We start from the raw sequence: 14,860 nt of genomic DNA on the forward strand, positions 1-14,860 counted from the left end.
CCTCCATTTCTTGGTCTGGACCTCCTCTTTGACTTTTGTTCTGCAACTTTGCAGCTGGTTCCCTCTGTCTTTCTTCTCTTCAGATCTTTATCTTGAGTAGTTTGCATAAACGAGTTCCTGAGTTCCTTTTTTATGTGTTACATACCAATGCTCTTGCACCTTACTAGCATTGTTTTTTTCTTTTTTAAGTACTAAAGACACTGCTCTTTGCAGGGGATTTCGCTCAGTGGTTCTGCCACCTGCTCTGTTATGTTTCATACCTGAAATACTTCCTGACTATATATTTCACTCTGATGGTTTACTGATCTCTCATCTACAGCTCCTCCTTATATCTAGTGAAATTATCAGTCTCTAAATGAAAACCACAGCAAGTATTTAATGTCACTTTCCTCCTGTCAGCAATTCTGTTTCTCTCATATCCTCTAGGTCAAGCCTCAAACCAGGCCCTTTATGTAGGGCTGTCACATTTTCATTGTTTTTTAAGGGTAAGCCACCTAGCTCTTCCTTGGATTGGAATTCTAATGAATAAATGTAGGAGTGAAGACTAGGAAATCAACATTAGGCAAACAACGTATTAATAACCGTTGCAGATGAGAACAATTGATGAGTGCTAAAATTAGTGAACAAAGTATAATGAGAAGCAGGATATTTTCATGGTCTCAAAGAATCTCCCCACAAGATGCTTATTCATTACAAAGGGGGAGAGTGATAACACTGACTGAAGAAACCTAGAAGACACCACCTTGACCAAGTAACCAAGGTTAATGGCATCGTTATTAAGACAAGTTAGCATCGGGCAACCATTATATGGTGCTCTAACAAGGGTAAAACATTCTTTCTGTGATGTTTGTGACAAAAATGTGTAGCCTCACTCTAGTCATGAGAAACCATCGATAAGTTTCAGTTCAGGAATGATCTATAAAATAACTGACGGGTGTTCTTTAAAAGTGTCAAGGTCATGAAGGATAAGGAAAGACTGAGGAATTGTTACAGATTGAACAAGACTAAAGAGACAGGACAATTGAGTGTTTGGGACTTGGGCAAGAAAAGGACAGTGGGGGACAATTGGTGAGATTTGGGTGAGGTCTGTAAACCAGAGAATGTTATTGTATCGATGTTAATTTTCTAATTTAGATCATTGCAGTGATTTATTGTCTGAGCTATAGCATATGCGTGGAGACTTTTAGACATTATGCAGCTGTTTCTAATGTGCGAGGTTTGAGAACTGATCTAACTATGTGGTAAAGGAGTTAAGTGCCACCTGCCAGTAGTGACCGGGGAACTAGCTGCAGCTTGTCCCAGGGGCCCTTTTGCTTTCAGGGCTGACTATAGCAGCCAGTACCTTGACAAGGTCACTGTGATGGACTGAACCAGGGAGGGGCTAGGTGTGGGCTGGGCCTCATGTGGCCTCACCTCCTGCTCCGGCCACGGTTGTGCTTCCCATGGGCTTTGCTGGGCTCTGTGGAGATGCCCTTGAGCCTGTGCTGTGGATGTCTCACTCCTGCCCTGGGGCTCCACTGATGCTGAGGCAAGGGGTGCCTGTTGGAACCCACTCTGCACTTATCCATGCTTAGCCCAGGAGTTTGGGAGAGTCGCAACAGACTCCCATGTCATCTCTTTGGTACGGAGCTCAGAGATGCCTCTCACCAGTCCCTCTGAGGTCCTGGCAGGGATGCAGTAGGAGTTGTCCCTGGCAATGCCCACTCACAAGTTCCAAAGGCTCCATTTCTTCTTCTTCCTCTTCTTCTTCTTCCTCTTCCTCCTCTTCCTCCTCCCCTCCTCCTCCTCTTCCTCCTCTCCTTCTTGTCCTTCTTGTCCTTCTCCTTCTCCTTCTCCTTCTTCTTCTTCTTCATCTCACTATGTAGTTCAGGTTGGCCTTCAACTCACTATGTAGCCTTGGCTGGCTTCAAATTCACAGTGCTCCTCCTGCCTCTGCCACCCGAGTGCTGGGACCAAAGGCTCCATTTCTTATAGAACCCAGCCTAGATACCTTCAGTGAAAACAATAAAATTATGCAAAATTAGAACTATGATGGAAAATCTTGGATGTCTCATTTGGGGATAAGATTGTCTATTGATCTTCATGCTCCCTGTCTCTATTAGTGAGTTTTCTGTCACTAGAAAAAAACAATACCTGAGATAATTAACTTCTGAAGAGAAAAGGTTTATTGGAGCTCAGGTTTGGAGGTTCCGATCAATGATCAGTTGTCCCTGTCCCTTGGGGCTTATAAGAAGGTAGCACATCATGGGAGGTTCACATAGTAGAGCAAGACCACTCACATCTTGGCCAAAGACCAAGGAGAGCAAAAACAATGGGGAAGGCAGGGCCCACTGTCAATTCTCCCTAAGAGAACACCCCAATCACTCAAATACCTCCTGCTAGGCTCCACCTTTTAAAGGTCCCAGTACCTCCCAATAGTGCTTTCCTGAGGACCAAGCCTTTACCACAGGAATCTTTATGGGACACTCAAGAACCAAACTAGAGCTTTATTCCTCTTTTCTTCTCTTCTTTTTAATGGAAAGCAAAGTGGCATGTCTAGCATCAGCCTTCTTTCTTTTCTGACATGTCTACCCTGAATCTTCAGCTTCCCTCTGTTCTTCTGCCCTTTCAGTAATTCCATTTGCAGCTAAAAGCTCCTCCTTAGCTCCTTGGCTGAAGTTGGAAGAAAACTGTGCTTCTTACCCAATTTTTCTGCTCTGTTTAAACAAACTCCCACTGGTCATTGGTGGCAGCTTGTTCCTCTTACAGCTCGCCTCGCCCCCTGTAGCTTCTGTGTCTTCCACACTTAGGTCTCACCTCCCTGTACCTTCTGACCAGTTGACTGCTCCTGAGCGCACTGTTGCATCCCATGCCATGCAACTCTCCCTCTGTGCACCAGGGCTGTTCACTTTAGCAGCCCTCCTTTCACACAAGCCCCTCGTGTACCCACATTCTGGAACAGATGCTGTGAGCAAGTAGGGAAGGTAAGGGCTACTTGATTTGCCCAAGACTACAAGAATCCATTTATTCCTTTTGGCAAACATTTATTGAATGCCAAATATGCAACACACATTGCTCTAAGTGCTGCATATACAGCAACGAATAAAACAGACAGGAAAGAATCCCTGTCCACATTCCAGGGAATGGCAAAGAAGTCATAGAACAGAGAACTAAATGCTATGTCTCTTTGCTTCAAAAATACAGTTTGAACAACCCTAATCCGGAAATCTGAACTCCGAAATGCTCTATCATCTGAAAGTCTTAGAATACTAACCTGACACTATCAATGGAAAAGTCCCGTACCTGGCTTTATGTGGTATGATCACAATTAAAATGCAGATATATAAAAATTATTGTATAATATTATCTTCAGGCTATGTACATAAGGCATATACGAAACATAAATGAATTTCATGTTTAGACTTGGGTCTCCTTCCTAAGACATCTCATTATGAATATGCAAATATTCCAAAATCGGAAAAACAGCTAAATCTGAAGCACTTTTGGGCCCAAGTATTTTGGAAAGGGGGCACTCAGCCTTTAGTTCTTTGCTCACTGTGTCCTTCCTTCCACTGCACCTGTTTCCCCAATAGCAGGCATAGCACTTGTTCTATAACTCATGGCTGAACTTTCTTATTAGTCTCTGGCTCATGATTAAAATTTATCTTTGCCCCACTTCCCCCAGCCACCCTAGGTTTTTCTGTTGAGGATTTACTTGGATGCTTAAATGGTCTTCAGTTTTAAGCTTTTAAAAGATCTCCAACCTCCCTCTCTTTCTCAGCTGGAACCTTGTAGCCTGAAGGGTAAGCAATAGCACCGGGAGCCAGAAAGAGGCTCAACTATGTTTTTACTGTGTGGCTGCTCTTATTCATCAATGTCTCTTCTCTCTGTGATTTTGAAAAGATTTTGCCGCACTTTTTAGATCCATCACTTATTATTTACTGTGACAAAAAACTCTCCCTGTGCAATAGCCTGCTTTAAAACCACTGTTGTTATTAGCAGAGGTATAATTAGTTAACAAGACCACTGATCACTGTGATGTCTTTGTTGGAATAGTTCAGCTTTGTAGATGAATCAGATAGTTGATTTAGCAAGAGGCCGAGGGAGATAGAATCTTTCTTACTTCCTCTTGCTCCCTGAAAAGGCAATGGAAAATGACTGAGTACTTTTTTAGTTCAGCATGTGCTCTCTCTGGGAATTTGCCATTGTTGTTTTTGAAGATAAAGGCATTTGGATTGTAGGATCCAGGTGGATTGCTATCTAACTTTGCTGTTTCCTAACAGAGGTTCGGGCAAGGGCCTCTCCGCTGCTGGATGCATTTGAAAGATGGAGAGAGACCTGCCCTGCCTTCACAGGGGCTCCTTGTATCTTTCCTTCCCCTCTCCCTGTGGCTCACACCGGTGACTACATAAGCTGATTTGAGGAGTGTAAGGGCTCTTCCATTTGGAAAATATGGCCCTTGAAAATTTACCTTTATAGATCATTTCCTTTGGATTAAGTATTAACCTTTTTTTTTCTTTTTGGTGCTGGAGATTGAACCTAGGATCTATTAATGCTAAGCATGTCTACCACTGAGCTGCATGCCCAGCCCCTACCTTTCTAAATAGTTTCCATGTGTAAACACTTTCTGGAAAGAGATGATACTTTACACATTAGAGAGTTTCATCACACCAACCTCCTTTTTGAAAAAAAAAAATGGGTGGAATGAGCTCTCATATCTATCTTGTTGCAAGGGAGGGAAGCAGAGAGCCTTGGAAGATAAGAGGCACAGCTAATGGAAGCAAATATGAGAGCCCCAAGGACTAACAAGGGGCTGGCTGACCCTTTGTGATTACTGAGCATGTCCTTAAGGACAATGGCTGTCTTTTCTGTGCTAGGAATTTGGACATGGGGTAATGGTGTTGCTTCCTGGAGTGAGCCCCTTTGGCTGCTGCTCCCCCAGAATAAGCAGTGTTCTTCAAAAGTTTGAAGTTAAGCCAGATCATGGAAGCTCTTCTGGGTTTAAGTGATCCCAGAGAATTGGCAATAGTGACAAGTTGGCTTAGATGGAACTGATTTTATTTTGGCTTTCTCCTAAGCAATGGAAAAAAGCAGCACAAAGGATATAAACAAGATCAGTTTACTTTTGCATGTGGAAAGGCTCCCCTGTGCCCCTCTTTATCTCACTTATAAAGACCTTTCCAGAGTTCAATTCCATTGCCAGCCTGCAAAGAGGCTGCTTAGCTTCAAGTCAGAAAAAACCTTGCACTAGTGTACATGAGAAAGCCTTTATTACCCAGGAAGCTCCATGTCTCCGACCTTGTCTGGGTTTGCAGCTTTATTTTTTTCAGTAGAACTGAACCTAAGGCTTTTGCACTGGGCTACATCCCCAGCCTTTTTAAATTCTGGGTTGGGAATCTTGCTAAATTGCCCAGACTGGGCTTGAATTTAGAATCCTGCATCTTCTTGAGTTAGCCATGGCACAGATCTCCCTTTATCTACACTTGTGCTTTTGGGCTGAGTTTCCCATTGATGTTTGCATGTGCCCCCTGCACATGCATGACCTTGCAGGGGTGGGGTAAGCTTCTACCAGCAAGAGCAGCTCATCTTGTGTTTAACCTCACCGGCAGGAGGAGAATAGTATCTGTTGGCCTTTCTGGAGAAGGGGGCATCTCCTACATTCCCCAAAAAACCAGGGTTCCAGGCAGTATTTTTTTCAAATGCTCTTTTAAAGTGTTAATGGAAAAATAACAAAACAACATAGGTTACTTTATATAGCTTAAAGGAGGTTCCAATTACTACAATACGTACTGAAAGTGGTAGTAAGTGCATCTGTAATTTATTCTCTTTAATTTCATGGATCATCGTTTCAAATGCCTGAATTGGCAGCGCTTGAGGAGTGTAGTTTGCCTTTACAATTGTAAATTTCATGGCTGCTTTGTCGTTTTTTGTTGATAAACTTTTTTAAATGCCTGTAGCAGTCTAAGAAATTACTTCTGTACTTAGAGGGTAAAAATGTGACAACAATTTTTCCTTTTTAACCCCCTCCCCTCATCTTTTTGGAACAGTCTGTGGCTGTGGGTGGATTCTTCTGATACCATAGCTTTGGTTGCACATATTTTACAGTTTAAAAGGAAAAGTCTTCTCTGTTATCATTCTCTAGAGTGGAAATTCTCTAGCTATCAATGGATGTTTTAAGTTGTGTTATTTTGTTTCAGTGGCTCTCAGATTTTGCCATGCATTGACATCACCTGGGGAGATTTCTAAAATGTTTTTATCTGGTGTGACTCACAGAGCAGATGACCTGTGGGCTAAGTTGGGTCTCTATGTGCTTTGTGAACTCTGTCCTAAGAACTACATTCTGAGGGCCAATCGCTGACTTACAGAACAGGGTTTCTTAACAGTGCAATTGGGTCAGAGTATTTGTTGTGGCACTGTTCTCTCACTGCAGAATAGTTAGCGGCATACTTGGTCTCTATTCACTAGATGCCGGTAGCATTCCCATCTTCCTCCCAAAGTGACAACCAAAAGTGTCTCCACCCACTTTGGTAAATGTCTGCTACAGTGGTGGATTTGAAAACCTTTGTCTTTGACTCTGTTCTTCCCAATTCAGACATCCTGGCCACCTATGCATCTTGTGAATGACAGATTTGGGTATGGGACCCTAGTCCCAAATGTAGTTTTCTTAGGACTCTGTAAGATCAAATGAGGTTTTTTTTTTTTTTAATCACATTGGGCGCAAACTAAATTCCCATAACCATTTCCATGGCTCAATTTTTATTTGACTAGAACAGATTTTTTTGTTAATAAAATTAGTTGCTGACATTTACAATTTGGGAATTCCTTTCTAGATGTTCTTGAAAATTTGGAAGCTCTGACCATTATCTGGCTACATTCTTGGGAGGTGGGAATCAGCTAGATTAGGACATGTCTGGAGCCACCTGAGTTCCCCTTGGCAGAACTTATGCACAGTGCCTGTCTGGCTCCCACAAGCCATCGGCATGCAAGTCTTGTTGCAGAGCTGAACAGCCTGCAGCTGAGGCTGGAGCATTCTGCTGAGGCTTGGCAATTTTGATGAAAACTCTTGAATGTATTTAAAGATTAATTTCATTGTAAGGCAACGGGGCAAACGTTTTCATTTCCTGTGATCATGCTATCTTCTCATTTTGTAATACAAAGTTTATTTTTTGTTTGATGTGCTCCCCCTTTGGGAGTAAAATCTGGATCTAAGGTACTCAGCCTCCTTTGCTAATGGTTCATATTCCACAAGTACTTTTGTTGCTTAGTAATGCAACTCTCCTGTCTGTTGAGAATTCTCTCGTGCTAATCTGGCTAATGAACCATTTCTAGGGAACAGAGAAACGAAGGAAAAATGGGTGTGTGACGTACTCCCCAGCCCAACCTACGCTCTCCTGGTAAGCGATTTCACATGGTGCATGGCCTCTGCCAGCAAGGGCTCTGTGTCTGGTTTAAAGCTTTGCTTTGCCATCTTGGAATTCATAATACTTTTTGAACAGCAAGTTGGTTAATTTCATTGTTAACTGAGCTCTGCAAATTATACAACTGAACTTGTCTGGAGAAGAAATGCTTAATTTAATTTAAAGTTATGACTGTGAGAGGTCAAAGTGTCCAAGAACATCACATTTAGTAATTTCATTATTGTAAAGGGAAATGTTGTCCTCTGCCCTGATGAGATAGGGATGCAGGAAATTAATAAACAACCTCTGAAAACTGGGTATTTGTGGGGAAACTTTTAGAAGGCAAGAAAATATAGTAATGAAGGAAGGCAATGTTGTGGCAGGAGTCAGGTATAAATGGATACTAATGCATTTAGACAAATCAGAATTTCTCCGAGCCTTAATTTATCTGTAAAGTAAGGGTAACATATCTACCCTTAAGGAGTTGTCCAGATTAAATGAGGTAATTGTGAGTGCCTAGTGCAGCATTTGGCACATAATAGGCCCTCAGTATATGGTGGTTATATTGATATGGCCTCTGCTCACAAGGAGAGGACTCTAGAAGGGGAAAAGAATGGATCCAACCATGACATTAGAGCCTGATGTATCAGTCGGCTCAGGCTGCAATAATAAAATACTGTAGACTGGTGTATCTGAAACAACAGCATTTAACTTTCTCAGAGTTCTGAGAAGCTGGAGAGCAGGGTGCCAACACGGTTGGGTTGGGTGAGGGCTCTCTTCCTGGCTTGCAGGTGGCTAATTCACACTGTGCTCAGATGGTGGAGAGACAGCTCTGGTGTCTTACGCTTCTTCTGAGGACACCAGTTCTATCTGTGCCCTTAGGGACTCATTTAACCTTAAGCAACTTCTAAGGGCCTTATCTTCAGTATCTTTACATGGGTTTCAGCACATGAATTTGGTGGCGGTGCAGCATTGTTCAGTGCACAGCACCTGGTATGAGTACGATCAGGGCATACACAAAAGAGACCAGCTTTCCTTGGGGCATGGGGGGAAAGATCAGAAAATATTCACAGAGAAGGGAACTTCTGAAATGCATATTAGAAATTTATAGTCAAAGAAGTGTATATTCAAGGTTAATCAGAGGATAGAGGAGTTTATAGTCCAAAACAACATCTCCCCACTGCTGTCCAGTCTCGGCTTCACTTGCCATAGTCAGTGCTAAGGAGTGAATGCCCGTGGGGCTTCCCACTCCAGTTTAATGCACTGAAACCCTAGTGCGAAGTGCCCTTTGGGGGCCTTGTGAAGGGATTAGTTCTTGCAGGGAATGACCTAAGAGAGTTTGCACCCTGCCCCTCTCTCTGCCAAGTGGGAGTGCAATGAGAAGATGGCTATCTGCAAACCCGGAAGAGAGATCTCTCGATGCTGGGTCTGCAGCCCCTTGATCTTGTCCTGCCAGCCTGCCAGCCTGCCAGGAATAAGTGCTTATTGTTTAAATTACCCAGTCCAGGATATTGACCTAGCAGCACGAGCTGACTAGGTATTCAAAACACATTTCTCTTTTAGTTCTTTTCATATTTAACACTCTTCTCTCCTTCCAATGCTGGGTGTCTTTTTTTCTTTCTTTCAGTTTTTCCATTGGTTACTTCTGTGACCCTAGATAATTTATTTACCCTGTTTCTCTTCATTTCTTTGTTCTTTCCATTCTTTCTTCCCTTTCCTTCTATTCGAGCCAAATTAATTTTCTTTTTTTTTTTGGTACCGGGATTGAACTCGGGACCTTGTACTTTTGAGGCAGGTGGCAGCACCACTGAGCTAAATTCCCGGCCCCTGAGGCAAATTAATTGTTATCATTGTCTATTCCATGATGAATTGCCACCAGTTCAGCAACCTATTCACTATACAGTTAAAGAAAAAGTTTACACACTAAACAAGTTTTTGGTTGATAAGTGGAAATGAATAATTGGACATCTTTGAATTTCTTACAATATGCGGGTAGCTGAAACTACCTTCATGTAGCATTTAGATAGAAAAAGCCTCACATGACTTTGTTAAGCGCAAAGGCTTCCAGTCATTTGCAGGAGTATACATTTACAGGAGGCACAGGAACAGTGCTGTCCACACTGCAGGATGGTGGGGGACTGGACCGTGCAGCTGACATCTTGCTGCATAAAGTATATTTTGTCTTCACCCCCCCATTTGCCCCGCAGCTGCCGCGTGTCAACCAATATCAACTTAGACTCTGTGCAACAGCAACAAAACATCTCTTTCCCTTTAAGGAAAAAGGATAAACTTAAATTATATACTTATCTTTACATATTTAAAATTATGTGGGGCTGGGGATTTAGCTCAGTGGTTTCGCCACCTGCTGCACAAGCGCAAGGACCCGAGTTTGATTCCCGGTACCAATAAATAAATAAATAAATGAAATTATGTGTGCCACTCAAACAATTAATATTCTTTGCTTAGAGACACTCCTGATAAACATTATCATGTCAAGTTAGCTGGAAAATGCTGAATTCCTTGACCAAAAGTTTAAGAGCGATACCAAGTTGATGTCACCCTAAAGATAGTTCCAGGAAATTTAGGGTTTTTTTTTTTTTAATAATGTCAAAAAGAAAAAGAAGGGAAAATGTTTTAATGCTATTTAGAATAATTATAATGTTCTATTTACCATGTGCACAAATTCCTAACATTCTTTGTTAGTTGTCCAGCTGCATCTGTTTCTTGGGCCATTGGTTTTCAGGATTATCTTCTTAGAAAAGATACTAGTACTCTATTTTTTTTTAATTTAGTTTACTTGCACTTCAATGAACCTCCTTCTCTCAACTGTTCTGCTACCATACTTGTATCCCTTGCAAGCCAAACCAAACAAGACAAAGACAAAAACTCACGACTTTTGTGTTACTAGGCCTGTACAAATACTGGCCCAAGTTATATGGTAGAAATATTTTTACTTCTTTTCTGGCCCAAATGATAAAAACCCAGGATGAAGGGGATGATTTCTTTTCCTCAAAGGTCAGAGAAATTTTTATTACAATTTAGAAAAGTTTAAAACCCTTACGCATTTGAACTTGCTGCATATTTTGATTTTGATTTTCAGTAAAGCTTCATTGTTTCTAAACAACTTCCCTCTCTCCCTCCCTCTCCTACTTTCTCCCCTTTGTTAAAGTCCTGGTTTCAATAAATCCTATCCTGTGTATTGTATCAGATTATATCATCTTTTCCATCAAGATCATCTTTGTAACTTCCCTCCCTTCTGGAGACCTCCATCTTGTCAGGAACTGTTTATTTTCTAGAGCTGCAGTACAATCATTATCCCGGGAACCCTTAGGGCTCTTTTGGGTTGCATCTTCTGTTCCTGAATTTCACAACTTCGTCTTTCTTGATTCCTTCTCTCATTGTGACAAAATAGATCAATAAACTTCCTACAAATAAAATAAAACTAAACCAATAAACTTCCTACAAATGATACAAAACTAAGATTGGCATGCTTCAAAATGTCTTAGTTTTGCCAACATAGCTAGTCTGGCTGGGAATAGAATTGCTCAAAGGGCAATTTTCAACTGGTTCTTCCCAGTCCTGTCTTGATTGGATGAAAATGCTTTCTGCTCATGCCACCAACATCCTATAAAATGTCTTAGTTGTTCACATCAAACAGTGGACCTTTGAACTAACACACAAAGGGTGGCAACCAGCCATCAGGCTAAAAGGATGGAGTTCTCACTGGAGAGTGCAGTCAGAGTGGACATCTCACCACTGTTTCCAAGCAATGTACTGACGTGTGATGAAAGGCTTTCCTATCCTTCTCCTTTCTCTCTTAAATTTAGAATGGTCTTCATTCTTCTCTGAGGTGATCCTGCTGCCTTTTCTTCCTCTTTCCTAATACATAGTTTATCTAGTCTTTGGAGTGGAAAAACTAGCTGCAAGCATGGGGGCATATCTTTTCATCTGTTCCATGGGCTACAGATTTCATTCCTTCAATTTTATAGGCTTTATTGTTGCTTCCAAAGTGGGTGACTTATGTCCATCTGAATAGGGAATTTTAAAAAGACCCTAAAAGTGTGATCCAGTAGAGGGAAAGAAACACAGAATAAACAGATAAATTGTCATGCTACAACCCTACCACAATATTACCACAATAGTTTGAATAATTTTCCCCCTCACTTTAGAAATTGTAGTTCCATTTATTCTGTACCTGCACTTAGTAGTAGTGAGAAATCAGATGTCAATGTGATTTGTTCTTTTGTATCTGACCTGGCTTTACTTTCTAGAGAATTTTCAGATGGCTTGGTGTTCAAAAATTTCAATAACCATATATCTAGGAAGAGGTGTTTTAAAATTGCTCAACCTGGCATTTAGGAGATCCTCTCAGTCTCAAGATTTGTGACCTTTTGGTTTTGATATTTTCATTGTTAATTTTGCCTTCTTCATTATCTTTGTCCTCTGTTACAATTTTATTTGTTGAATGTCACCCTTACTGAAAAGGTCTCTTAATTTTTAAAATATTTATTTATTTAACTACTTGTATTGTAGCAAATATAACTCATAGTATTGTAGCTCTAGGTGGTATAACAGAGTCAGGCTGAGAAGAATCAAGCACACATCCTGGGAGTTGGAGGCAGGTTTATTTCTCTAGCAGATGATCAGGGATTTCTCTGCAGAGCAATTAGTCCAGTCTGGGTGGTGAACAGGGTTTAAATAAATTTGGGAAAAGAGGGGTGGGGATACAGTGGCAAGACACTTAACATTAGTTCATTGATTGAGGTCAATACATTCAGCTTATACAGTTGGATAGAAAGGGACACTAGGATTCACCTTATTTACATATGGTGGGAAGCAGGGGTCACAGAAACTCTACTGAGATCAAAGGATAATGGAGGAAAACATGTCAGGCAAGTCTGAATGAGACCTGGACATGTTTTAGGTGTGAGAGGGGTCAGAGCTAGGAGGAGCCTTTTGTTTGCTACCTGATTACCTGAGGCATAGGCTCTTTCTGGTCAGAAATCATTTCCTTGTTCATTCCATCCTCTTTTTTGATTACAGTTGAATCTTCAACTTGTTTGATGGTCTATGTTTTTACATGTGTAAGTGTAAGCATCAGACCTTGAAGTTACCATCAATTGGTATGGTTTTTGGATCTTAATGGAGTTAAGGCATTGAGAAATAAAGCATATGAACCAATTTATAAAGCATGAACCGATTGTTAATAACATGAGGGTACCAAGGAGAGGTCCTGATATAGCACCTATCCATGTCTTCCTGTCACCTCGGACACTCCACCAGTTGTCAGGGTTTTCCTGAGTCAATCTAAAGAAGATAGGATAGCAAATACCAACATAAAACCCCAACATATAGCTAAGAGGAAACATCTTTGAAAGTATTCCAGTCCTCTGGAGCAACAGTTATTAAGCCTACGCCAAAATAAAGGGAGTCACTCTGAGGTAGGCAAGAATAAAGATGTCAGGGAAAGATCAAGTCTGGAAAGCACAGCAGTGGTTCGTGGGTTGAGGTCCTCAGGCCAGCTGTGTGTTGTTGGCCTGTCAGTGCCTGGAGTGACAGGAGCAGGTCTTGAGTGTGTTGTCTCCTCAGAGTGATCTTTAAGGGAATTGTCTTGTTGGTGTGGGCCTCCCAAGAGTTGCTGAGATGGGCCTTCTTAATTTGAGGCTGATGAATCCATGGCTGGATCTCTGAAACTTTAACAGCTGTTGGGGGTGGTTTTGATTAACAGGATGGGCTGTCAGGACCTAGTTTCTTCTGGGGGACCTTTGAGTATCCACCAGAGAGTAGCCCTGGCCATGACCTCTCAATTGTCACCTCAGTTTCTGCTACTTCCACGCAATCACAGATCTGCCTATGAAAGGAACACAATTACCTATCTGGTCAATGTTCCACCAGCCATTGGCTTTAATGGGTGTGGGGATTTATCAGAGGGCAACTGGAGAAACCTGTTCTCTGCTTTGAGAGTGGCAGCTGCCCTAAGGGCAATTACTCGCTAGCAGAGTAACCACTGTTTGGCATTTTATAAGGGACAAATAAAAACCTGAACTGTCTTTATCTGAGATGATTTGAAAAAAGATTCATTTTACAACATTATTAAGCAACTAAGTCCAAGTGTAACATATACAAAACAATAATAAAATGTAATTTTAACAAAGGACAATGTATCATAAGAGAAACCAAAAATTTGCAAACATTTAAATCATGCAGTTTAAGATTAAGACACTTTTGAAACAAAAAGCTGAAACAAAGGCCAGAAATTATGGAACAAAAATCAGGATCTATGAAACAAATGTCCAGAGTCTATGAAACAAAAGTTACAGTCTATGAAGCAAAAAGACCAAAGTTAGAACCTATGAAAGAAAACTCTTACTTCTGTTCAGTAAACTCGTTGGGGCCTCCAAAATGATATAGGGGGAAGAAATGTAACTCCCAAACCTACTAAATATCCAAAACACGAGTTCATGCTTTCTAAAATGGAAGAATGAATTCTAGGAACAATGGAGGTTAAGAGTAGGAAAATGTATTGAGAAAGAAAGCTTCTAAGAGAGACACAGAAGGGAGACCAGAAAGAGGGTTGCCTGCCCACTCCACTTTTTAAAGATGTTTTATACTGCAAAGCCATGTGGTGAGGTGGGTACAAAGTGGGACAAAACTATAAGACCCAATGGAAATTTACAAGGTGGGCATGAGGTGGGACAAAACCATGACCAACCAATAAATTACAAGTACAGTCACCCAGTAATTTTGATTAAATGGGGATCAAATGGGAAAGCAAGTCACATACTAGAAATTTCCCATTTAGAATATCAACCATTGTTATCTACCTCCAGGGGAAGTAGTACCTCTTTTTCTTTTTTTATGTTAACCAGTGAATGTGTCTTAAATTGTTTTCTATGTTGGCTCCTCACTGTTGGCTCCATGAGCGGCCCTGTCTAACTCCTTACAAGATAATCTAATTAACTTATCTATCTATAATATTCCCCCTCTGAAGAAGTACCCCTAACTGCCATGAGGGGGCAAGGGGCAAAGACTGTTCTGGCTATTTTGGGCTGAAGAGGGCTGTAGTTGTGATCAGCAGTCAGAAATAATCTGTAGAGGGTCTATCTAAAGGCTCTCAATAGGTGGGAGACATTGTCATCTTGGGTAACTTTAAGTCAGGAAGAACTAGTAATATTCTTCCACATAGAGGATAAAGAGAAGGTCCAGGGAACTTTAGAATCCAACACAGAAGTTGTATTGTAGTTTAGCAGTTATGAACTTTTTACAAGGTCAATTTGGTGGATCCCTGTAAAAGAAGTCTAGCACGTTTGTTTTCCATTTGTATGACCATTTGGAGTTTTGGCAGCCTCTAGGCAAAAATAAACAAAATTTTAAAGAAATTAGACCATGTATAATCTAAGCATGAGCACTAAAATGGAAAGGCAGGTTGGGGGAAAGCATCACACTTAGAGACTGAAATAGTGATTGTAACCTGTTAGCTCTTA

The 14,860-nt window shown here is 41.2% G+C and overlaps 1 long non-coding RNA gene across 1 annotated transcript in view; it reads left to right on the plus strand.

Moving 5' to 3' along the window:
* Positions 1 to 7,260: 7,260 nt before the first annotated feature.
* The window catches only part of LOC110348027 (uncharacterized), a 133,857-nt gene continuing 126,257 nt past the window's right edge, over positions 7,261 to 14,860 (plus strand). The window contains exon 1 of the long non-coding RNA XR_015449388.1: positions 7,261 to 7,373. This is a non-coding gene — a long non-coding RNA (uncharacterized LOC110348027). The remainder of the gene's footprint in view (positions 7,374 to 14,860) is intronic.

This window comes from Heterocephalus glaber, unplaced genomic scaffold (genome assembly GCF_053883595.1).
Source record: "Heterocephalus glaber isolate CG9 unplaced genomic scaffold, H.glaber_assembly_v1.0 deba00000676, whole genome shotgun sequence".
NCBI classification, from domain to species: Eukaryota; Metazoa; Chordata; class Mammalia; order Rodentia; family Bathyergidae; genus Heterocephalus; species Heterocephalus glaber.